Source organism: Humulus lupulus, chromosome 4 (assembly GCF_963169125.1).
Source record: "Humulus lupulus chromosome 4, drHumLupu1.1, whole genome shotgun sequence".
Classification (NCBI taxonomy): domain Eukaryota; kingdom Viridiplantae; phylum Streptophyta; class Magnoliopsida; order Rosales; family Cannabaceae; genus Humulus; species Humulus lupulus.
The window spans coordinates 2385899-2396231 of NC_084796.1; the positions used below are offsets into that span (position 1 = coordinate 2385899).

General features: G+C 29.0%; 1 pseudogene; it reads right to left on the minus strand.

The window, feature by feature from the left end:
- Nucleotides 1–5281: 5281 nt before the first annotated feature.
- Nucleotides 5282–8746, minus strand: LOC133830348 (uncharacterized; annotated as a pseudogene).
- Nucleotides 8747–10333: the final 1587 nt, after the last annotated feature.

A 10333-nucleotide genomic window follows, 5' to 3' on the forward strand; every position in this document is an offset into this window, starting at 1 on the left:
TTTGGGTTTTGTATGCGGCATAGACCCAAAGTTTATTTTTAGTGGCAAAAGTACCAAAAGTACCAAAAAGTGTTATTCTGTTTGGTTCCGTTTGGTTTTCTCCGTTTGTGGCTTCTATGAATTTGGTTGAGAAGGTCTATGAATTTGGTTGAGAAGGTCTGCACAAACGGAGCAAACCAAACGGAATAATACTTTTTGGTACTATGGGTACTTTTTCCACTAAAAATAAATTTTTGGTCTATGCCGCATACAAAACTCAAATATTGGGTACTTTTGCCACAAGTATCCCTTCTTATGTATATATATATACATATATATATATATGGATCGCTCTTAATATTTACTACCCATGAATAATTATATTAATATTAACTATTGGATTAAGATCAGTGATCCATATTTATAATTATTAATTAATATTTATAAAAATAAATTTTGACTTTTTTAAACTTTTGGAATAACTATTTGCAGACATGACGGTCACATATTTATTAAATAAAGAATAAAAAAAAATTATTTAATATTCGTTCTCCATTCATAATTCATTCCTTTTATCCATTCCATGAGAAAACAAAAATCATTTTGGAATTAATGAGAATAATTAATGTGACTATTATCTTTCTAACTAATGTTTATTGCCTAATTAATCTAAAAAATTCGAAATGATTGATTTTATATACTTTGTTTATTTATTTATTTTTATCATCATTATAATAATTCATCATTAAAAACTTGTTTAGTGATTTATAGTAATCATTCATGGGTAATAACCATTGAGAAGTCTTCCATATATATACTAATTTTTTAGTGAGATATAAAGTAGCCCCACTTTCTAATTCAATCACCAAAATCTAAAAGCAACACCCTAACCCACAATTCTTTCCTACCCTTTTTTATTGCATGCTTTTTGTAAGAAAAGTTGAAAAAGAATTTCCAAGTGTCCAAATTTTAGTTGCATAAAATCATTATTCCATTTGTGAAGTATGGTGATGTATAGTTTGGGGAATAATGTGATGGCACCATTATAGTTTCATACATAAATCTCATAATTTCCATGAAAAAAATACTAATCAAAAGAACACAAAATATAATTATATAGAAATGCACAATATTTTTAGGAGAGTGAAAACAATAGCTACAAGTTGGAAACTTACAAAGTGATTTCTCAAAATTACATCAATTTCTATAGCATAACAAGATATATATATATTTAGGACAATTCTTCTATAGGTGTTTCACTTTAAGCCCTATCGGTAGGATTCTCAGTGTTTCTCGATCCGTAAACAGTTTTCGGCGCGATTGTTTTTTATGACCGTGTATATTGTAGCTATTTAGAGCATTCTGTAAATTTTCAGAATATTTCGAATAGTTTACAGTACTGAAAATTAAGTTCAAACATGTTGTTTTCCACACGCATAAAAAAAATTAGTCACGCGTGCAACAACATATTTGAACCTAGTTTTCGATACTGTAAACTATTCAGAATTTTCTAAAAATTTGCAGGATGCTCTAAATAGCTACAATATACACGGTCATAAAAAAAAAATCGCGCCGAAAACTGTTCACGAGTTGTAAACACTAAGAGTCTTACCGATAAAGCTTAAAATGAAGCTACGTAAGAAAATTCCCCATTTATATTTATGAGTTAATTGACATTTTATCAATTGAGGATAGTAAGACGTAAAAGCAAGATATGGAACCTGGAATAACATATATATGAAGTACTCAAAAAGCACATAGTCATGATAGTTTTGTTGGATAAGACCATAAAGTAAGTTGAGGCAGTACTAATTGTGTTGAAAATTTATTCCTATGAGGATGGTAGAGTGCTCTAGTCAAACCTCTCAATCCTCTTCTTCTTGTGTCATATCCAAAGCTATATATATCTATCTAATCTTTATAAAAAGTAGTCGGTAGAAATGAATTTTTTTAATTTTAATGGTTCATTTTATTAATTTTAACAAAATATTTTACAGAATATACAATTAAAACTAATTAAAAATAAATATTTATTATTTATATTAATATAAATTTAAATATTATAAAATATTATTATTATAATAATCTTTAATATAAGACTACATATATAATAATTATATTAAAATAAATTTAAATATTTTAAAATATCATTATTATAATAATATATAATACTAGATATTTAGTAATTATATTAATATAAATTTAAATATTATAAAATATTATTTTGATAATAATATATAATCCTAATTTTTGTACTAATTATGAATTCAAATATTATAAAATATCATTATAATAATATATAATACATAATATTAATTTTTAGTAAAAAATTAACTTTTATGTTTAAAAGGGTTATTATATTATATATATTTAAAAAAAATCATGAACAATGTTTTGATTTAATATGTTTATGTTATTCTTTTGTATATAATATTATTTATTTATTTAAAATTTATATGAAAATAATATAAATTTAATAAAATATTAATAAATTCTATAAATAAAATTAAGCAAACGTGCACGTAATTTGTATCTAGTATATGTATATATATCTCGAACTCGTCTTTAGAATAAATAAATTTGGTTCAATCCAAAACTATTGATTACAAATTAAAAGGGAATGTCATTTGAGAATATAGAATTAAAGCTCCAACTTAAAACCAATCAGTACTAAGTAACTAACACTACAAAAAAAAGTGATCAATTAGTGACAATTTTTTATTCACAACATGAAATTTTTGTGCCTAAAGGTCACTTTTAGTTGCAAAAAAAAAATTGTAACTAAAAATTAACATTAGTCACAAGTTATTACAAATGTAGTTTTAGCCACAAAAAAATGTAGTATGAACTTATTAGTGACGATATATGTATAAAATATTTTTTTAGTGAAAAGAGTCATTGTGTTTTCCATATTATTTCAATGTGGGATTCTAATATTGTACAATTAATAATTTAATTCATCAAAGGATTATCAATTATATTAAAAAACATAAATTTAAAATTAAATATGTAAAATTAAGTTTGAAATACATAAAAATCAGACAAAATTCAATACCTATATCATTACTATATACTATGTACAATTAAGTTTGAATCCATTTCAAACAATATTTGGAGAATCCATTCAATTTCTAAAAAGGATTACTAATCCACCACTTTAAAATATACTCCAAATTTATTTTGAATATATAGTGTCTTATATGAAAAGCAAAAACATAGAAGAGCCTATTTTTTTTTTTTTTTTTTTGTAAATAAAAGCAAAAGAAATAAACAATTGCGAAAGAAAAAATTGTAAATGATGATACACTTATGTTTTGTTTTTACCAAGAACTTTGATATTATTAAAATTTTGACAATGATGTAAATAAAATTGTGATACTTAGGGTAAAACTTAGTGAATGTTTTTAATAATGTGATACTTGAGCTATTTTGTCATAATAAAAATTATTTGTACCAAAATTAGTGAATTCTATATGTAATTAAGTTGAATTATGTTTATTTGTAATTAATTTTGATATGATTTTTTTTTAAATGTAAATTACATGTAATGTTATTTATTTAAAATTAGGACAAAATATTATTTTTCCCCTGAAGTATGGCACTTGTAGACTTTTGTCCATTTCGTCCAAAATAATAATAATTTGCTGACGTGACAGTTGTTAAACAATAGAAACATATTTTTAAATTTATGAAATTATATAAGATCCTATAAATTAAAAAATCAATAAACATAATTTTTTTTAATCCAAATATAATTTTACAAAAACTAAAATCAATATTTCTAAACTAAATTAAAATAAAAACTCAACCAAATCTATAATTCAAACGTAGACAATCAAACACATTTATTAAACAATCATAAAAAATTAAAGATTTTAATTTAGTTTAGTTCAAAGTATAATTTAGTTTGGAAATATTGATTTTAGTTTTTTTTTAATATATTTGGATTAAAAACTATTTATGTTTATTGAATTTTTATTTATTGGATTTTATATAATTTAATAAATTTAAAAATCAATTTTAATTAATTTTTTCTAATTTAAAATCAATTAATTAATAAAAAAATTATTTTAAAATAATTTTTTTAATTACCACGTCAGCAAACCATTACTATTTTAGACGGAAGGGGCAAAAGTCTACAAACGCTATAGTTTAGAATAAGGTATTTTTGACAAGTAAAAAAATTTGGGAGGGCAAAAATTTACGAGTACTATAGTTCGGAGGAATCATTTTGTCATTAAAATTATTATTTCATTTGAAAAAAATATTTTTTTTTAAAATGGCAGCACATCCCTTGGATGTACTTTGCCACTAGTGTATTTACATGGATTGGACGTTTCATGTTAGGCTAAAGCCAAAGCCAAACTATTATTGGCCAATATGACATTAAATATTATTGATGTAAAATTGGACAAGGAGTTGTGTACAATACAAAGACTTTCTCTTTTCATATAATTTTTGGTATATTTAGTCAAAAGGGAAACTTAGTTTGTAATATATGATTGTTTTGTTTGTCTTTAAGGAGTTTCTGCTGAATTTTGGCATCTTACTTTTGTTTTGTTAAATTGTTAATATGAGAGTTGCAATTTAAATTCATTATTTAAAATTTATTTACTTGTAGAGAACTAATGGAAAATATTAAAATAATATGAAACAATAAGAATGTCAGAATGATAAGAACTAGTTGCAATTTTTTTTTTTTTAACTTTTGTAATAATTGATTCTGTTGTCAATAAAGAAGATATATAGTTGCCTCTCCAAAATAGAATTCTACATAATTAAAATATAATTCATATCATATTTTAAGGGGTATGCATGCTATTGCTTATTAAGTTTTATGATAAGACAAATTGCCACTAATTCCTAAAATTACAGAAAAATACCATATTTCTTTCTTTCAAACATCTCTTTGCCAAAATATGGTATTGTCCAGTTCACATGACCCAAGAAAGGTATGGAATTTACAATAAAGTGATGATTAACAAAAACACAGCACAAATTTTTTCCAGCGGTGTAGTCAACATATTTTATCCTATTACCTATTTAGACCTCTGTTTTGACAAACTACTTTTTGGACCTTATATTTTGTAAAATAGAACCCTAGACTCAATTTTAATAAAGAAAAAATTGAATATAACAACACAATTTTTAAGCAGAATGATTTTATTTTTGTTCTGAATTGTTAGTTTGGTAAATTATTTGTAATTTTAGTTGAGAAAACATTGACCAAAATTAGATTTAAGGTTCTATTTTAACTATATTACAAAACATAAGGTCCAAAAAATAATTTTGTCAAAACACAGATCCAAAAATGTATAAACCCTAACATTTAAACTCAAAAGAACAAGAACATAAAGTCAGATTTACAAACAATAAAAAGGAAATGACCCTTAATCAATTGATTAAATGAGACTGTATGATGAAGTTTCATGGCTGCTGGATATACTAGAAGTTAGAGGGAATTCAATTCACTCTCATTGCTCAAAGTTTCTGGTAGACTAAGTAGTCAAAATCCACATGTATTTGGCTGTTAGTGGCAGGACCAAGTGGTTCATCATCCTCCACCGAAATCAAGTCACTGTGCTCATCACTTGGAGGCGAATCATCGATTTCCTCCACAAGAATTTCTTCAGATTTGGAGTTTGACAAGTGGGACAAAAGGGCTTCAAGGGGACAGTTTCTGCCACAGCTAATGTGAGCAACAAACTTCACATCCAGGACTGAGGTTTCAAAATCCACCACAGAAGCAGCATGTGGGAATTCATTGCGTGACGTCTTTTTCAGATCCCTCTTCCTCTTTTGTTTCGAAGCCAGTTGCATCTTTTGGATTTTGGAGGGAGTAATCTTGAATATCAATCTTATCATGGACCAGAATGTTGTTTGAATTGAATCAGTACCAACTTCTCCAATCCCTGTATCATTCCTTGTCATGATATGCTTGTTCATCACACTTGTTTGTAAGTTTGATACCGCGAAAAACATCTTTGGTCAGATTTCTCTTTCATTATTTCAAGGGCTGTAACTGAATCAGAGCTATCCTCTTCGCCTTTTCTATCAGAACTAATATCATCTGTGGAGGGAGTGCTCTTGAATATCAATCTTATCACAGACCAGACAGTTGCTCGTTTCAGAACCGATTTCTCCATTTTCAATACATTCCTCGTCACAATAAACATTCTTGTTAACACATTTGCCAGAAGGTTCATCTTCCTCTACTCTCTCTTTATGCTGTTCCTGTTCATCATCCTCTTCAGCTGTTTTTCTCAGATTGGCTGTTCTCAACTACATTTATGGTTGCTGTCTCACCAGTTCCTATTTGAGATTGACCTCTTGGTGAACTTACTTTGTCAACTTTGATATCTTCTTCACTTGGAAACTCAGGAGCTTTGACTAAAAGAGTTGGAGATCGGTCTTCTGCCTGGATTGAAATTGAAGAAACAAATCGAGCAAGTGCAGAAGCTAAAGCATCATCATCTGTCAATCTGTCCCTTGGTTTATCCATAGAAAAATCATTGACTATTTCTGATACATGATTTTCCTTGTCATCGCATGTTGAAAACTCAGGAGCAGTAACTACAAAACATGGAAGCAACAGAGTAGCATTAACAGAGTCAGACAAATCATCAACCGAGTTGGTTTGCACTTCAGAACGAACACTCTTAATATTTGATTCTGCTTCCTCAGAACGAGGATAATCAATTTCCCTATAATTCAAGGAATTGGAATCAGACTGGACCAAAGAAAAATTTGGAGCACAAAATCTCGATCAATTTAGCAGTTAAGAATCCTTCCGATTACTTGTGAGTGCTTCAAGATGCTGCTCCGCCCTGTGGAGCCTTGCCTCAATGGTATGTATAGGCTTTAACTAGTTCTCTTCAAACCTTAAAAATAAATCTTCTATTCTTCCCATCTGAGAAGAAAGTTGGTCCAGAGCTCTTTCAACATGATCATTAGGAGGAAGGCCAGTCTCGCTTGCACTGTGACAAACTTGCAGAGGACTCTGTAATTGGGCAGTAATTACACTAGCCCTATTCATGTCCTGAAACTCAACTCTTTGATGATCAGCAACACTGGAATTTCCTTCCCTCCGAATTGTAGTTGCAGCGTTGATAGAATGAGCTGCTTCCGATCAGCTGTCCCCAAAATTCTGTTTTTTCTGGGACTCAGAAGTTTGTCTAGCTTCTTCTGATGTTTAGCTTCTTCTGGTGGCACCCTTTGTTCTAGACATTTGCATAAAGGTAGGAGCATTGTCATAAGAGAATTCCCGGTGGAGTTTCCATCTTATGCACTTCTTTTCCGAGTCAGCTGAGTCAACAAGATCAGCAAACACATATACTTCATAAACATAAACACTATCTTCATTCTGAACTGAGAATAGATGAAGAGTAATGGAAATGCACGGATGAGCATCACCAATCTGTGCTGTAGCCTCATAATAATCCTGACATTTTCCTCCAATTAGCCATAAAGATGGAAACAAAAGATAAAAATTCATGGTCTTTCGTGTTTTAGAACAAGTAGTTTCCAATTCTTACTTGTGTGATCATTGGCATAGAATTATCTGAGACTTTAAAATCTACCCATTCATCTTCACTTCTTCGACTACCATCATTTCTTACGTTTCCCTTTGAACATGCAGAAAGCACTTCCTCCTTTTCAGTTGCTTGAACTGGAAGCAACACCACAGCGAACAGTGCAAAGATATTCTCTGCCATTCTTTGAGTTTGACTCATAATAAATCTCATACACTCGATCAGTGCTCCTAACAAACTGAACTTCAAAGAAAATAAGGAAATCAATTCTCCAAGCTTTTCAAAAAGGGTAATTTGTTCAAATAGCAATATGAATGTTTGAAATTAGCAAAATAACTTAAATGATTTAACACAAAACGATCCTTAGTGTCAAATTTAGGATCGCTTGAACGATGCTTGGGGTCTTCTAGACTCACTTAAAAGACCATGAAGAGTATGAAAATGCCTACCTACTCTGCATACAATCCATTTTAACACCGAGAAACCCTCATTTTCCTAATTCCATCTCCTAAGTTGTCATGTTCACAAACCAGACAGTCATTTCCTTTGTCATAGAAATTGAAATTGGCAAAAGATAACTTTCACAAGAACAATGATTCAGGTAGATTGGGTTGAGCACGTCGGAGCAAAAGTGAAAGTGTAAGAAGATTGCTTTGCTAATTTCACTTTCTGAGATTATCATATCAGAAAATTCGTCCTGTAAGAACACTAGTGACGAACAGGGAAAACCCTCGAATCCCAAAATTCAATCAAACTAAAGAAAACAAAGCAAAAGGGTTTACACACATTCACACAAAGAACCGATCACAAGTTCACTAAGTACTAAGACCAAACACAGCAACACAACAACAACATCCAAAGTCAACAAAGCAATTGCAATACAACAAAATTGATTGGATAAATCCACTACGAACATAATACTAACAAAGAATGAGAAATCCCAAAAGGGATTCATTCATTATTCAGTAAAAGAAATGATTTTAACTTCAACAAGTGTGATTCTCACTTACTTGTGATCTCACGGGGCCGTGAATCTGGCACCGGAGGTGGCAGAACAAGAGGGCCATTCGAACTGGAATTGAGGTCTTCGCCAACGCATCGCCGTCGATCGGAGAAAGAGATGAGCCGAAAGTGATTGACTTTACGACAGAACCGCGGACAATGGAGCAGTTGGTGGAAGAAGTCCATGGATTGGTATCATGGTCGGTGCTGCCGGTGGTGATTGCCGATTCCATGGTCGGAGATTTCCCTGAAAATTCATTCCTTTCCAATATTTTGATATTAGATTTTTAATTTGCCTTATAAAATAAAATGGATAAGTATCAAGGTAAAGACTCGATTGGATATAAGTAATAGTTCTTTCTACAAAATATTTATATATTTTATATATAATTTATTTGTTTAATTTGCATATAATGGTAATTTAACAAAAATAACATATGATTTAAAATAAAAATTATAATTTTATATATAATAAAAACTAATATTAAAAAATATTGATAATTTAATTAAAAAAATTATAAGAGTAGAGAAATGATATCTTGCCAATTTCAATTACATTTCATTAAATATCATACCAAACATAATAATTATTATTCAGTTATTTATTCTAAAATTTCTACTAAATAAAATAATCGAAATTTTATTCTATTCTATTTCTATTACTATTACTATTACTATTACCATTTCATTTTTATTTTACAATTAAACGTATTCTAAGACAAAATTCCATATAACTAAATGATTTTAAATAAACTAAAAAAATAAGTAAGAAGATAAATAAATTAAAAATAAAATTCTAATTATGATGAGGTATATTTATTAAATCCTATGTTGATGAAGTTTTTCATACTTTAATTACAAAAATATCATTCAAAAATTTATTTCTATTTTTATAGTTTTTTTTTTACATTTTTTTACAACGCTCTTTTTCTTCAAACGATCAAACTAAGCCATTAACTTCTGGCCACCCACACACTGAATAGGAAATAAGAGGAGGTTCTGACGAGTTGGCCGCCCAAAGTTCGTCGGTAGAAGTCATCGGAGGAGGCAGTCGGCCCTCTAAAGTTCATCAGTATAAGTCATCGAGGAGGTTGTACGTGCTAGTCAAAATCATTTGAGGTGCGACTTTGACTGTATTTTCTGACCAACTTCGGCCACCTTCAACGCTCGAGGGTGGTACTGTTGGAATGAGCTCCTTGAGAGGAACACAACCTATCCATCCATTCTACCTGTATCGTTGGTGTTTTCTGGGGAGTTCGTGTGTGCATTTATAGCTTTAGAAGCTTTTTCTGGTGACATCACTGGTTGTTTGGGTTTAAGAGTGAAACCATCGTAACCTACTCTTCGAGAGGGTTATTTTGGTACATGACATTCATGACTTTCTTGTCGTCGTTTGAGAAGATAATTGAAATGAGTCATTTTACGTTGTATTTTGAAAGTAAATTCTAAGTTTTTTTTTTGTTTTATTAATAAAAAAACAGAATGTATCTTTTGAATAATAAAAATGAGTCATTTCTGTGTTGTGTTTGAAAAGTAACTTCGTAATTAATTTGTTAATTTAGTTAAATAAAAATTAATTATAAAAGACCAAAATGTGTATTTTTTTTATTATAATTCAAAAGTAAATTCAACGTCTCTATTCTATTTTATTATTTTAAAAAAGCTACTATTACTCACATGTAAACTATATGAGTGACCCAAAAATATATGAAATTTTTTATTAAAAAGTTATTGTGTAATATATTAAAAATAAATTTTACTAATAAGCTATATAGGAACTTGTTATACTAGCTTTATTGTAACTCATTAGTATCTAAAAT